Here is a 17,086-nt window from a genome sequence, read left to right as displayed (position 1 = left end):
ACTGTTAATCCCCTCCCCCATACACACATCTCATTTTATTGTCAAAAGTTTGGTCAACAGAAACTAAAAATCAATAATTTAGCTGCCAACATAAAACAATATTGATGTCCTTATCCTCTTATTAGTGCTTTGTGGTCCAGTCCTTTAAGCAGGATTCTACTAAAGTCCATGGTCCCTGTTGCTTCCTGTCATCAGATGAAAATCTCTATCTTCTCTTTGAGGCAAATGAATGAGCTGATAAACTAGGGGTGTGGAACTGCAGCCTTTCTGATAGTGCCAAATTTCAGCTCTCAAAAGCCTTCACTTCCAGTCAGCCAAACTGGCTGGGGCTGGGAAGAGCTACTAGTCAGCAACTTCCCAAGAGCTCCCAATCCTTTGGAATATGGAAGTGTGTGGCTTGTAAAGTTGTTTGTGAAATTGATGGAATTTAAAGGATTTGGGCATGTAGGAATCTACATGTCAGAGTTCTGGCACCTCTAATGGTCACACCAGAAAGGATTTTATGTCATTGTTCTTCATGAGAACTATAGAATAAAATTTTCAACTGGGTCTGTTGAAAATAGATCATCATTATATCTTCCCACCCGAGTAAACAGTGGGAGGAGCAAGGGAAAAAGGACAAGAAGCTTTGTATGACTTGTCCTCCTTTTTCTGTCTATGTCAGGAAAACACAACCTGTAGCAACAGGAGGAGATGCTAATCAGTGAATGCAAAACATATAAGAAACTTTAATTAGCCTTCAGTATCTAATATATGAAGCTTGACCAATCCTGCAAGCACTCTCACTAATATTTTTAGCATAATAGTTGTGTACGATTATTTTCAATGAACCATAAGCATATGCACTAGTGAAAGGAAGGGCACTGCTTGTTTTAAATCAACAGCAGTTTTCCCATTGATTTCAATGGAAGCTAAACAAAATAGGCAGCACAACATAGTTATATCTTCCTAGTTGTTAGTTGTTTGTTTGTTAAATGGTGTGCTAGTTGTTCTTTGGGAAGTAGATTAATTTATAACTTTTTTTAAACAAGGTTATTAGGCACAGCTGGATGGGGCAAAAAACAGTTGGAAAGTAAAATGAGCTTATTTTGATTGTCCAAGAAAAGAATAAAAATAAATTATCTAAAGAAGTGCAAAGTTAATTAATCAGAAAAGTAATGGATTTCTTGGTTTAGAAAACGTAATATCAATTAAGTAGCATTCATCACAAACTTGTTAAAAGGTTTGGGCAAGGTTATAAAAAAACTCAGTATGCTGAAACTTAGCTGCTGCATTGCAACACTTAAAAAATTAAACTGAAGATACTGAAGATTAAGCACTAATAATAGCCAATTTTCATTCAAGGATTCTCAAGTATAAGTATAAAAAGTATATAAGTATAAAAACAGATGACTAAAGATATTTGAAGATATTATTGTGGACGTGATGAAAGTGTCTCAGGATTGTTTCTCTCATACACTAGTTCAGTGGTGCACTGGGATTCAGCCAGTTTGCACCACTTAGGGTGAATCGCTTGTTATCTCACCACTGCACTAGTTGTAATATAAACATCACTGTACATACATAATTCATTTAAATATACACATATCAAACATGAAATAGTAAATGTTATCATGGAATACATTTCTATAAATGCTAAACCAGAACTATACACCAATAGCTTGCTTAATAGAAACAGACATAATATTTCATCTTTGAAACCAATCCTGACAAAGAAATTTGGATTGATGTTTTAGCCTATCCATAAAAAAATAACTAACAGTGGGCAAGGCAGGATTAATATGCAGAAATGTTAAGAAGAATGTACATTTTGTCAGAATGACTTTACTTAGTAAAGTGTTAACATTAATACCCAACAACTAACTCAGCTGCAATTTATATCACAGTGGGTTTCTTGTATGTCATTATTCCCATGAGTGTCCCTGAATCATGCTGACAGGTTACCCTATCAGTAGCCCAACAGTTTAGAATATTCTTTAATCAAGTTGAAAAAAAGCAAAGATGTTGCCCCCCCCCCCAATTCCCTATGTATTGTTGATAGGCTACTTAAAGGTAAAAAGAAGAAATGCCCACTCTTTCTCTAAAAGGGGGTCGGGGGACCCATTCATCCCTGGCTCTGACATCCAGGCCACAATGTTTCATAAGGGTAGATGAAATAGACTGTCTGGCTTCTTTGGAGATGTTCTGAAGAGGAAGGTCTCTAAATCAGGCAGTGGCTTTAATAGAGCGCCTTTTAATGTAAGTTGGTACTGAGAAGGTAGCAAGCCTTAACTGGTAACACCAAAAACATTCACAGACCACTGGGAGAAACAAAGCCCATTGTTTCTCACAGTGACAAACGTATAACTGATCAGACCTGGGAAGAAACATATTCCTTTTAACATTATAAGTCAGCAGGGCAGAATGGATTTCAGAAACACTGCCAGAACAACGTCTTGAGGTGTACTAGAAATAGAAACAAACTAGGGAACAAGGGAGGCATTCTTTTTAAACCAGAACTGATATAGTGGATCCATCAATGAGTACAATGATTATGGGCTGCTTAGTGGACAGATGTAGTTGACACAAAGTACAAAGTCTTTCAAGTGAGAAGATCAAGAGTACAAGTAGCCATACTGCAGATTCAGACAGTTTAGCACATAGCTGGGAAAGCACTCCCAAAAAGGCTCCAAGAAGGAACCAAACTGCAGAGGTCAATATTTGATTTTTTAAGAGTGAGGCTATACCACTCTGTAAAACTACCCCTCCCACCCAATACAAACACATCATCCGAATTTAACTCCTACATCACTTTAGCTTTTCTATGCATCTAATGAAATGAAATGTAGTTCACTAAAGCTGATGCCTTTTAATATATTTTTGTTAGTGAGAAAAGATGCTACCCTATATTAACACAGCTCTCCTCTTACACTGTCTATATCATTCTGGTGAGCCAAGAGTATCTGGAACACCATGTAGAGTCTAGTCTATAGCCTTAGACTATTAGATTCTTTAGTATCAGCTGGCTGAAGGAAGCTAAAGATCTGGAATAGTTCTGCATGATCAACAATCTGTTTTTTCATGGAGAATCTGAATAAGGCAATCAAATGTATGGTGATTATATAACAGGATATTTTGATTTTCTAGTAATGATTCTTCCAGATGAAGCAGGACACATACTTGCCATCTAAATCTTTCCACGGACCTCCCCACCATAAACTTCAACCAGATTAATAGCCCAATTTAAGAGCTAGATCTCATTCCTAATATAAGCTTGTCACTGCTTTTTGAAGTACTTTTGACTCTAATTTTGACTCCAAGAGAGGTTTTCCCTCTCTTCAGTAACCAGCTTTGCTGACCCTATCATAGATCAAATTACCATGGGTGAATCTCCACATGGAAACTTCTTATCTAGGATTACCAGATTTTTAAACTAGTCCTCAACTTACAACCACAATTGGGACCAAATTTCCTTTGCTATGCCAGGTGGTTGTTAAGTGAGTTGCATCAAATTTTATGAACTTTTTGCCAACTTTCAAGCAATCCCTGCTGCTGTTAATGAAATGTGATCATTAGGTGAATCCATCTTCCCTCATTGAGTTTGCTTGGAAGCCAGCTGGGAAGGTTGCAAATGGTGATCACATGACCCTGAAACACTGCACCATCTTAAATACATGCTGGTTACCAAGCACTAAATTTTAATCATGTGAACGGGGATACTGCAACAGTCATAAGTGAGAGGACCAGTTGTAAGGCACTTTTTTCAGTGCCATTGCAACTTTGAACAGTAACTAAATGAAAGGTAACTAAAATCAAGGACTACCTGTCCTGGAATAGGTAGTTTATTTGTTATGAAATCAATGACCTATTCAATGACTTTTGGAAGAGAGGATTCCTCAGCATGAGATTTTAGATTTTATTTGTGATTTATAGGCCGCCCTTTTCCCCTCAGAGATGTTGTAGGTGTGCTGCAGTCAGCTTTCCTACTACTAAAACAGAGAGTTCTATAGAGAATCCATTCTTATGACATTTACAGTCCTATCTCCAGCCAACTTTGTCTTCACTTTCTACAATACAGGTGCAAGTAGAGAGCAGGAGTAGATGATATATAAAGCCAAGGACTTTTGTTCCACTGCAGGAACTGGTTATATTTGGAAATCAGGCCAAAATTTCTGGTGTAAGGACAGGCATCATCTCACACTGGACTTACTGTGCTTCCTGAGAGCCAACCAAACATTTGGATTTGAGTCAAGTTTGAAATTGATTAGCATCAGAGCTTTACATAAACTTGAAGTGAGAAATCTCAGATCTCTGGTAGTCATGTAAGGACCTGTGTTTAAGAGAGTATAAAGATGAAAGGAGAACCAATTCCACTAAATCTATGGCATGAAATGCTGGCAATGAGTTAGCATCTTGACCTTCTCTGAAGCAAGATCTTTCTCCCAGAATTATGCCATGATATTTTATTACAACAAAGGGCTCCAAGAGAAACAAGAAGAGAAAAATATGCCGTTACTAACTTAATTGTAGATATAAAGAAGAAATGCAGACATAATAACAATGAGGAAACAAAAAATGGATAATCACAAATAACACTTTTTGTGAAATTATTATGATGGCAGAGTCAAAGCAACTGAAAGATTCTTTATAAACTGCTACAAAATTCTAAAATACTGGTCTCCATACTGCTCTGGTATGGAGGTTGTATAAAACAATTTTAAATTTGGTTTAATAAAATATAAATGCATTTCTCTTGTGTGCTTCATTGTTGCCATTCACAATGTTTTCCATTGTTTTATAGCTTAATTTAAAATGGGTATTAGCTATAACTTTTTAAACTAATAAACATCAAGTAATATGAGAATTATATACTGTTCCATCCTATGTATTGCAAAATGCTGTATTAACATATTAACAGCAATAGCTTTAGTTATCAGACATGCATCCTTGTTTTACATGAAAAGGTATCAATATTTCAGTTTTATCTTTTGATTAACATCACTCCATCTTACTCAAGGTTATCAGCGTTTGCCTAAGAGAAAGATCTTCATTTTTAGTTCAAAGTGGGTTTGTAGACTCTCTATTCATGAAGTTCTCTTTAATTAGGTTGTGTATTTGAAATAAATATGTTGCAAAATGAAGGAAATAAAAAGGTACTTTAAGTTCACTACCAACAAAATTATCCAGGCTTGTTTAGTAATATGAACTGCTGAGCACTTCCATTGGAAAAACTAATTTTATGGAAAGACTTCACAAAATGTAGATTTAACAAAAACCAAATGAAGCTATATTAATCTTTCTGAAAACAATCTCTTCTTAATACAGTGTAACCTCTTCTCAACCTGTTTGGCAACCAAGTATGTCCTGCTTCCTAGTCCTGCAAAGGAGAATAAATTAGTCAGTGTCATTTAAAAAAAACCTGTTTCTCATTTATTCTAATATGATTCTAAATATCATCAGAAAAATGAACTGATTTTCTCTACCTCCTGCACTAGCAAAGTCAACAGCTATCTCAGCAGAAAGACTAGTGTGGCTGCCTGCCATGAGGTTCTACAGAGGGTGAAACTGTCATAAAAAAAGAAATGGAAAATACAATTCATCATCGGCAACATGGTTGAATACACAGAAACCCCATCAGATTTTTTAAAATCTAAGAGCTCAAGCCTGGATGAATAGGTCTGTCAGAGTCTCGTATTCCCACTTTAAAAAGACCACTTTTATTTCTATTTTGAAGATATTTATGAATTTCAGTAAAGTTTTATCAAAAACAAAGGAAATAAAAATTTCACCTATCCCCTATACTCTTCCTGGAAATTGCAGCAAAATTGTCATAGGAAAAGCACCATGAATCCATTCCCACACAATTCCAAACTGCATCTTTATGTCATATTTATTTATTTACAGGACTTCTAAGGTTGCCTGTTCCAGTGGCTCTAGGCAGCTCACAACAATCCATAAAAATGTAATTAAAAACAAAAGTAACCTTCCCCCCAGATTCCAGATCAATTGTCCTCACATTTCAACCCCCATCCCTGCCTAATGCTTGTGGGGGGGGGGACCAGGTGTTTAAAGCCCTCTAGATTTGGCTGCAGGGGATACGAACAAGTGAATTCTGAAATATTTTTAAAAGCCCCTTTCTGTGGAATACAGTTTGCAATACAGTAACAGGCTAGAATAGCAGCGGTATTCTTCCAATTCGGAATTATATACACTTTTTTTATTTTGGCATCTTACAATTAGGATTTCAAGCTATTTTTTTCTCATTTAATTAACTCACATAGTCTACTAGTATACAAAATGATTAAATAGAAATAGGAAGTTAATGGCCTAGTACAGAGCGCCAGAGTTGACTGAGTCTTCATTGTTAAAATGCTGTTTACTTTATTCTTAGTTGATTACAGGGAAGTATAGTGTAGGATAAAGCTCTTAGTTACTTTGGTCTGGGACAATTTTCTGAGTGAAATGGAAGACTCTGCATAAATTCCTATTTTGAAGCTATGGTGAGCCCCACTCTCTGTGTGTGTGAGAGAGAGAAGGGGGTGGTGGTAAGAAAGATACTTCCAAAATTATTATCTCAGCACAAACACATATTGTAAATTATAGACAGATCAAATGATAGGATTCTTGCTTGATGAGTCTGTTGATCTCTTGGCTATTCAATATTTCAGTTTAAAGAGAAAAAGAACAGATGTCCATTCTCTTATGCAGAGAAAGCCAAAGTGGCCATGAAGAATAGTATCCAGAGGAGGATGGGTGACTGGTATCTATGAGAGGGCTCAAAAAAGGCAAGACAGCAGCAAGATCGAAATAGAGTTTTGACTGTGCTGCTGCAATCACCATCTTGTCTTTTCTGACAGCCCCACCAGCACCTCTCATGGATACTGGTAGAGGGGGTGTTTTTGCACAGGCTGATTGGCCTAATGGAGTTGGGAAGATCACCATTTCCAATTGGGTCATCTCCAGGCTTGTCCTGGGTACTCTAGATCAGTGTTTTTCAACCTTTTTTGTGCAAAGGCACACTTTTTTCATGAAAAAAATCACGAGGCACACCACCATTAGAAAATGTTAAAATTTTTTAACTCTGTGCCTATATTGACTATATATAAGGTGTTTTTCCCACGGCACACCTTACACTATGTCACGGCACACTAGTGTGCCGCGGCACAGTGGTTGAAAAACACTGCTCTAGATTGTCTACATGGGACGTTTTCTGTTAGGAGAATAAAAACACTGCTTTCAAACTGGAACAACTGAGGACTATCTAAGGCAGAGGTCTTCAAACTTGGCAACTTTAAGACTTGTGGACTTCAACTTCCAGAATTCTCCAGTCAGTGTAGCTGAAATTGGAGTTGAGGTCCACAAGTCTTAAAGTTGCCAAGTTTGAAGTCCTCTGAACTAAGGGATGAGGTGAAGGCAATGTCTTGAGGACATGTCCCTCAAAAATGCTTAGTGTATTGCTTTTATGTTTGCAATAAGCAGGACACAAAGCCAAGCCCTTAGTATCACCTTGAAGTGGCTCGGATTCAGATGAGGCTCTGCCAACTTTCTAAGCCTTCTGTTGCTTGCAGCTTCCCCCCTCCCCCCCAAAAAATCATCATTTTTCCAGCACAGCTAACCATATTGCTTCTTGTACCATCCAAACTTAATTCATGACCTAATTTATTTTGACCTATTAATTTTGGACAGACTAATCTTAACCTGATTTACTTGATTAGACATGACTCAGAGCAACCCAAATGGCTCAACCTGATTTATTTGCTTGACCTGATTTATTTACTGGGATCTGTCCAATATAAGCTTCATCTTTCTCTGAAGGATCTTAAGTTCCAATTATTGGGTAACTGAACATTTAAAGAGAATTATCATCATCACTAGCCTTTTAAACATTACTACTTTAACTATACAAAAATATGTACCATCCATTAAATACCTCTCAGATTGGTATATAAGGTATAAAAAACGCACAATGCATTAGAAATTACAGGTAGTCCTGGACTTATGGTCATTCATTTAATAACCATTCAAAGTTATGACAGCATTGGAAAATGACTTATGGTTGATTCTTGACCACTATAGCATCTCTGTGTCACACTGTTAAAATTTGAATGCTTGGAAGCTGGCATGTATTTATGATGCAGCATCCCAGTATTATGTGATGATGATTTGCAATCTTCGCAAGGGTCTTCTGACAAGCAAAGTCAATGGAGGAAGCTGGATTCACTTAATGACTGCAGCAAAAAGGACAGAAAATCAGATCCAATTGATTTAATTACTGCATTGGTTAGCAGTGGAAACTCTTGAGTCATAGCCATAGAGTCAAGGACTAACTGTAGGTTAAAACTTTAAAGCACTGAGAATATAATTCTGTAGCATATGATTCAGCTGAATGTAAGTGGTAAGAATGTTTTTAATTTTAAATAAGTAAGCCCAAATACCAGGAGGGGAATCTATTCATCTTCAAAGGCTAAGACTTGAAGATGAATCATAGCAAAACACTTTGGGAGACTAATTCTTACATACACCATGATGGATTGAGGTTGTATCTACATACAACTGGCATGCAGAAGACTCTATGTCATTAGAAAGCAAATTATTAATCAGGTGGGTCAGAGTAAAGTGGCTTATTATAAGTTTGCGGAAACCCTGAGCATACCAGGCCACTCCCTACCAGGATCAAATATATTCCGCATACCTTCCTCCAGCTTCAAAGGACTCGGTGCAGTAAGAGTGGAAAAGACTTATTTGCAGGTGATCAGAAATTAAGCCTTTCCACCTTACAGTGTTGGGACTAGGAAAAAAGCTTAACATTTTCTTTTAGACAGTTTGGAGAGCAGCATTTTTTCCTTTTCCAGAACTGTGAAGAATAAAGTTCTCTCTTTCTCAGAATAAAGACAGACCTTATTTCAAACATGTAGCAAATCAGACATAAACTCATTTTGCTATTCCAATATTATGGGTTCAAAATGTAACACTGAAAGTGGGAAATTATCTGTATAGGTAAGCAGAGATGTTGAATCTAAGCAGTGTGTTTGTGCATGTAGGTATCTATCAAAATGTGCCAGCAGTGTTTGTGCCTCCTTTGGATTGCAGCTGATCACTCATAATTTCTTATATCCCAGCTTTTGGTCTAAAATTGCTTCCTTCTTTTACCTAAAGCATGTGGATTTAAATAAAAAGCAAATATCAGATGTGCTAAATAACCCAGGTAGGCAAGCACTTTGGATCTAAGAGAACAACTACTGTGTAGGAGAATGGAAATCAGGGGTGATACAGAGAGAGATAGAGTTGGATTCTTTCACTGATCTTGTAAGTGGTGTTTCTCATTAAAAGTACAGCAATAGCCTGCAATTGTTTCAACAGATAAGACATTAAAACCTTGAAAAGAAAGAACCAGAAGATAGATCTGGACCTTCTGACAGACCTCAAGCCAAAACACAGGAGACTGGAAAATTCATAGTTAGTAGTTGCTTAACAAAACGAAAAAGGAAATTCCCATCTCATCTTAATCTTGACTGCTGAAATGAAGCAACCTTAAAACAAGTAGAACTTTAAAGGATCTTGAACTCTTCCACTTCTTTCTCCAAATAAATTCTTGGATTCAAGGTTCTTTAATTGCTGCTCTGTCTTATGCACCATTGTTGAATCTCAGTATTCTAGTAAACACAAAGACTACTGTACATCTCTGATCTTGCAGTTTTGGTTCTGGAATTCTGATATAACAGGCTGTGAAGATAAAAAGGAGGGGGCTAGGAATATGTTCTCTTGTCCATCCTCTAAACTGGGAACTTTACTTTGGAAGCTACATGTCTACTTACAGAGCCCAAATGAAGCCAACATAAATATTTGTAGGTTATAAGCCCCGTTTCAGGAAAAAAATTGTAAGGCCTTGCTGTTCAAAGTTGGCTGGATCTTGCTCAAATAATGAGATGCTTTGAAATGCATCCCTTAATGATACTCTGTGCTAGAATACATCACATTCTCATTTATTGAAATTGGATCTTTAAAAGTGTTTTTGTTCCTGCTGTATTTATCTTTAAGATGCAGTGAAGCAGAATTGATGTTTTCAGTTACAAATTGATGTCATAGCAAAATGACTAATTTAAAAGGTTAGCTTTTAGCACAGGAACATTAAATGAGATGCAGTAAAATCACATCCAGCAAAAGTATGCATCTTTAGTGAAAGGAATCTCTGGGGAAATCTGGAAATCTGCCATAGAACATTGGAATGGTTTTAGTTTAGCCAACCAAGCAGACACTAAGAATCAGAGCAAACTCAAGAAAATAGTATACTTAGAAGAAATGCAAATGATAAACCCATTGGACTTTAAAAGTTCCACATTGTTTAGTGGTATCTTAAAGTTGGAAGCTATAGCATTACATACTCAAAGAGAAAGTGAATTTTTGTGGTTCCGGTGACCTGGATTCTGCTCCTTACTCCTTAAATCCCATAGTAGCCATCTCTGAATCCAGTTTTGGTACCCGTCCCCTCAGGCTTGGTATGAACTGTGTGCCTTTAAGCAAAATGTTTCAGATAATTTGCAGCATTATTAGAAGAATGGCTCAGAAGTGTTGTAATTAAAAACTTTCTCTGTGAGGGAAACAATTTACTAAGATCATCACTATTTGCTAGTTGATGGTGTGCAATTTCAATTCCTAAACTAGGGCATTGTAAAATGAAATAACTTCATGAAGGAGAGAAGAAAGGAGGGAAGGAAGGAGGGAATGTAGGAGAGAAGGAAGGGGGAAGGAAGGAGGAAAGGAAGGGGGAAGGAAGGAGAGAAGGAGAGAAGGAAGGAGGGAAGGAAGGAAGGAGGGAAGGAAGGAGGGAAGGAGACAAGGAGGGAAGGGGGAAGGAGGGAGGGAAGGAAGGAGGGAAGGAAGGAGAGCAGGAGAGAAGAAACGAGGGAAGGAAAGAGGGAGGGAGGGAAGAAGAAGTAGGACCGTTGTAAGATAAGATGGATCTATGGGATGGTAAGAAAGCAATCTTCAAGTATATTGTCAACTGTAGGGAAAAATTGTTATAAATACATATTATTAATAACAGTTATGAATCATATAATTGTGAATGTATATATGAAATTGATAAAATAAAAATTAAAAAAAAAGAAATAACTTCATGAACCATTATCCACTGTTTAGTTTTTTAAAAAAATAAAAGTACTGTTTTTCCATTTTGAAAAAAAATATCATAATTTTCTGCAGCTTTTGGATATATTGCATATTTCTATTTTGAATGCTCATGTATATACTGAGAAAATACTGCAGTTAATGCATGTTCATAAAAGCTGAATTGCCCATGATTTTTCCATGATAGGAAAATCTGTTCTGGGTCAATCATAGGAAACTCCCACAAATACTCATAGAGGCATTGTGAAAGGTCTGCATACTGTGTCATTTATGCACAGATATAAATACAACCTAAAGCAACCATCAACTTCTTCCATGCTCACAAGGGTGTTTTTACATCTGCTGCAATCATGGGAACAGCTGGCCTTTGCAGGTGCCAGGACTATTGCCAGTTGAGAAATGTTTTTCAAAACTGAATAATTAAAATGTCTGTATGGGAATCATCCTGGCAATGAATCACACTAATCTGGATGTTTCTCAACATGAAATCATACACAGGGATGGGATGGTAATGATGCTCAAAAAAGATGTTGTTAAGGATGTGCTTGGTTATATAATTTTAAAAAGAAAAGAATAATATATCTTAGAAATAATGAATATGCTACAACAGTACATGCACTTACTAAAGATGCATGTGATATCTGGCATCAGATGCATTACATAATGAATTAAAACATTATATATATTTTAAAACTTACATGAATAAATATTAAATAAAATAAATTAGGAGTACATATAAAGTCAAATCAAGGGACAGAATCAGTATATTCCATTCAGACAAACAGAGCCTGCAGAATTATGGAAAGATTTATGTAATAATGAAAAAAAAAGTGAAAAAAATATTCCCAAAATTCAAAGAGGGAAAGCTCCAAGTTGCTTTCAGAAAAAGGTATCTCAATAGCTAGAAACAGATGGAGGATGAAAGCCTTGGCCAAGAAAAAGATGTATGGCAACTTGTTCAGGATGGAACAAGAAAGGACAAGGAAAGATATCTCAATCAAATATGTCAACAAGAATGGAAATGATAGGAAAACATGTTTTAAGAAGTTCAGAGAAAACATAGGGAACTGCTCAAAACTGATCATAAAAAGGATCCAAAAGAGGCAAATGATGAGTAAGAAAAATAGATGGTGCAAATGTTTGTAGGGAGACAGATATATATATCTAGGAAGGGAATGTGCTCAGGAACTGACTCCTGACTCTATGGTCAGGAACTGACTTGATTGATGAGGTACAAGAGGCAATACACCAGCTGTTCAATAGGAAGACTGGAGGCAGGTACAGATGAAATAACCACTGAATTGTTCTAAGGGTCAAAGACAACGCTCTTAAAAGTGTTTTTTATTAACAAATGTGGAACAAGACTGTGTGGTCTCGAGACAGAAAAGATCAGGGAATGAAGCTGTATTAAAAAAAAGAGAGATGAAAAGGAAAGTACAAACTACTAAACCAATTGTTCTAATTCCTAGCATAAGCTGCAAGTTTAAGATCAAGTCTTTCAAAGAAGAATAAATCCAAACGTGATAAGAAACACATCACTAAAGCCCAATACATTTCAGAAAAAAGAACAGGGCATAAGATAGGATAGCTAACATATGTGTGTGTGTGTGTGTGTGTGTGTGTGTGTGTGTGTGAGAGAGAGAGAGAGAGAGAGAGAGAGAGAGAGAGAGAGAGAGAGAGAGAGAGAGAGAGAGAGAGAGAGAGAGAGAGAGAGAGAATGAGAATTTATATTAAATTTATACAGCCACCCATCTCACTGTTGTGACTCTGGGAAACTTACAAAGTTAGAAATCCTCAAAAACAATGCATAACCCACAAGCAAAATCCCTTGAATAATTAAAAACAATAAAACAGTTAAAAACATAATGGTGCAGAAGTACCATTCATTTAACAAAACAATTTAGCAGAGTCTACCAACAATACCTGATCCCCTGACAACACGTCTTCAGGCTCTAGAAGGCCAACAAGGTCATTTTAGCATTCTTAAAATGAATATAATTCCCAATGTACCTAATACTTTGTGTGGAATCCCTATATGCACTGCGCGTATGTATATGTGCATGCATGTGTGTGTTGACTTGAGGGTCAAACCGGATAAGAAAAAACAGAATCATATGGGCAGAAGGCATTTTGGAGGTTTTCTAGTCCTATCCTCTGACCAAAGCCAGATGAGCTAATTTTATTTTATTGTAAAGATACATTGACAAAATTTTGCAAGTCTGACATTTCTACAACTGTCTCCTTTACAACCCAAGAAACTAGGGAGGATCTCTTCTTGCATAGTCTCTTGTCTCACCCCCTATGCAGCTGTGGGTAATGCTATTTCTTATTTGATTATTCCCTTGGTAGCATCTCTTAGTCCAGTCTCCTAAGGTCCAAATATAATAGATGTGATGGGTTGTCAGAGAATAATTTTGGGAGACAAGATGAAAAGCCACAGCCTAGAGTCTGGAAGCCAAAATGTGCACACACACACACCCATGCCCCATTTTGGGCTAGAAGGCCTCCTGCACCAACCTGGAAGCCAAAATGGGGTGCGGGGGGTGTACGGGCTCTTCCCGTCCATGCGTGTGTGCCAGTGGTGGGTTCCTACCGGTCCACACCAGTACGCCCATACCGTTAATGGAAACTGGGCATATGTTTGCGTACCCATAGAGTCAGAGGCTCCGAGCTTTTGCTAGGGATGGCCTTCACCCCCTCTAAAGCATGGATTTCTCCCCACCCCACTGCAAACGAGGCGGCTGTCAAAGAGAACAAAGCTGCTGTTTCGGGCTGAGAAGCGACGCCTCTGAGGGGTTCTCCCCAGATGGCACCTGAGGCTGCCTCACCTCCTTCTGCCCCGCAGAAAAAAAGAGCAGCTCCACTCTCATGCTCTTCCCACTGACGCTGCTTGGCCTGAAACATAAGGATCGTGGAGGAAAGCATTTTCAGGCCGAGAAGCAGCAGCAGAGACAGTGGAGACCTCCTGAGCTGTGGGAAACAGTTGCCAGCGATGCTCTCAGGGTGAAGACATTGCAAGTGGAGAAGCCTTGGCCCCCCTCAGGAGCTGCCAAGTGCTCGCTGCCCCCCTGACACCCACCAAGCCTCTTCCCACTGCAGATGCAAGGATCGTGGAGGAAAGAGGTTTTAGGTTGCACGGCATTCTGCATGCACTGTTTTTGGAATCGGGGAGGGTATCCTCCACCTGAAAATACTTTCCTCCATAATCGTCACCTTTCAGGTGGCAGATCTCACCAGGAAAAAACAGAAGGTGTGTCTGGGGTGGGAGGAGGCTCGGAGATGCCTTCCTCACCTTGTTTTGAGCTGAGGAGCGACACCTCTGAGGGTCCCCAGATGGCACCTGAGGCTGCCTCACCTCTTTCTGGCCCTCAGAAAAAAATAGCAACTCCCCTCTCACTTTCCCCAGCCTATGCACTATGGGGGGAAATGCCCCTCAGTTGCCCCTCCAGGAGGACCACTGTGTATCCTCCACGGGTGGGAGGTTGAAGGGGCGACTGCAGGTGAAGAATGCTGAGGGGTTTTGGCAGCGCGAAAGTCAATGGAGGTGGTGTGTGACTGGTGTGCCTTGTTCCGACTTCCGGGTGCAAAATGCTTTTAAAAAAATAAAGTTTTCATTTTGGGGGAGTTTTTTGTGAAGGGTTAGGTGTGTGTGAGAGAGGGGGGAGAGAGAAAGAAAGACAAAGATCCATATCCATCCATACAAAAAAAAACAACCAAATGAAAACAAAGCAACAAAACCCAGCTGCCATAACTGCAACTGTAAATAGCAAAAAGTAGAAACACTTTTTTACAACTTTGAAAATATATCCAGAGAGATCAAAGCGGCTTTAAGGCACAACTTAAGTGTATAGTCAATTAAAGGTGTAAGAGAATGAAAATACCTTTGCTTGGCAACCAGAGATCAACAAAATAGGTGTTAGATGGACCTGTTTAGAGAGTGCATTCATGAGTAGAAACTAATGCCTGGCTCTAGCTAGCCTCAACCTCAACACACCTGAGCATCTTGTCAGTGACCTATAGGGCCATTACGATTGTTCTAGAGCAGGGGTAGTCAACCTTTTTATACCTACCGCCCACTTTTGTATCTCTGTTAGTAGTAAAATTTTCTAACCGCCCACCCAGTTCCACCGTAATGGTGATTTATAAAGTAGGGAAGTCAATTAAATTTTAAAAAAGAAAGTGTTTCAGTATCGGACAAAACCCTTACCGCCCACCATGAAAGCTGGAACGTCCACAAGTGAGCGGTAGGGACCAGGTTGACTACCACTGTCCTAGAGTGCTTTTTAAAAGCTCCCTCTCCTAAAGATGAGTTCATAATTTCTAGATCCATCTAGTCATTCCCTTTCATAATCATCCAATTGCAGAATTCCGCTGGTCATCCAATAGTATTCAACCAGACTGTCAAGCCACGCCCACAAAATAGGCCACACCCACATAATAGGCAGTAAACATTTTTGAAACCCACCACTGGTGTGTGCATCCCCACATGCGTCCCCATGCCTGCGCGGCAGAGACCTGAAGACTGGCTGGCCGGCGGGAGGCACGCGCACATGCACGGTGGAGCTGTGCTGTGCTGTGGTGACGGCTGGCGTGTCCACAGAGAGAACCTATGTCTGCCATAGGTTCACCATCACAGGCCTAGACAATGGTCTGAAGAACAAAATCTGAGCCCAAGCCATAAAAATAAATTGAGATAGTATCTCAGAACTGACCCTCCCTGGTTCTCCAGAACATAAAGGTAAGGGAGGGAAAAAGCTCTTTCAGATTTCCAAGATGCTGTCACTGAACCCTACAACACAGGTTGTATTAGTATTAGTTTCCCATCTGGGCTGATTCTAAAAGATCTGGCATCTCATGGGCTGCTTCATATCTGACACGTTTGAGTAGAAGCACGGAAATAGAGAAAGAGTTTTCATTTGATGTTGTTTGATGTTGTGGGATGATTCAGAACTCAAAATTTATTTTAAAATACTTTTGTAGAAAATCTGGACGGATATTAAGATGTTTGCATTTGATTAGTATTGGATAAAAACTATGAATTTTTATCATTTTCTGTGTTTAAAGATAAATGTTCTTTGTCATCTGCCACCCGCTGACAATATTTATAATTACAACATTTATTGACATCTCAATTTGGTCTTTAACGCTTTCGGCCTCAGAGACTTCTATTAACTCCTTTCAGACCAAAAGATCGCAATTGGTCTTTATGAAGTGCTGGTGTCAATAAATCATTAAAGCTGACATGCAACTTGAGATAAAGATTGAATCAAATAAAAACTAGAAACCCCCATGATAAATTATGGCTTATAACAAAACGAAATGAAACAAAGCAAAACGAAACAAAGCAAAACCAAAATCAAATTTATTGGACTTCACTGAGTTTGTACAGGAAAAAAAAAGTAATTTATTCTATTGTTAGAGATGCAACCTGCTAAATTCCTGATTAAAATATGTGTTTTTGCAATGTCCTAAAGTTGTTACATTTTGGGATGAAGTAAGTTACAAAGTTTAATATTTAATATTTTCTAGTGGAACACGTTATTTTGAACCAATTGTACATTATGTGGAAATTGACAGCTGGACCATGGAAACTGATTCTTCAACATTACAAGGAGAATTTAAGGCTCCAACTAACCAGAGCTGGTATATTTTGTATCTTATAAATGAATTGAATAAAGTTTAGAATAAAGTTCTAAATTTGGCATGGATAATAAAGGTTACTTTTTATTGAAACTTATGTAAAAAAATCAAATTACATACACCTATATTTGCATGAGATGTAAATAATTATGTAAATTATTTATTTTGCATTGTTTTTTTTTCCTGTTTTCTCTTTCAAAATCTTTTTGAAAACCCAATACAAATTATGCTAGAATGTGGAATCTATTAAAACTAATGGGTCTGCCACCACATCAGAATATTATTCGGAAGAATCTTTACAATAAAGAAAAAGTTAACGTTACAATTGAGGTTGGAGAAG

The 17,086-nt window shown here is 38.0% G+C and overlaps 1 protein-coding gene across 2 annotated transcripts in view; it reads right to left on the bottom strand.

The window, feature by feature from the left end:
• Positions 1–17,086, bottom strand: part of PTCHD4 (patched domain containing 4) — a 73,840-nt gene that overhangs the window by 2,380 nt on the left and 54,374 nt on the right. The window lies entirely within an intron of this gene.

This window comes from Thamnophis sirtalis, unplaced genomic scaffold, assembly GCF_051295495.1.
Source record: "Thamnophis sirtalis isolate CommonGarterSnake01/CBP01778 unplaced genomic scaffold, rThaSir2_p1.2 scaffold_5, whole genome shotgun sequence".
Taxonomy (NCBI): Eukaryota; Metazoa; Chordata; class Lepidosauria; order Squamata; family Natricidae; genus Thamnophis; species Thamnophis sirtalis.
Note: the sequence above shows the minus strand (reverse complement) of the source record. Positions and strands in the feature narration are given on the sequence as shown.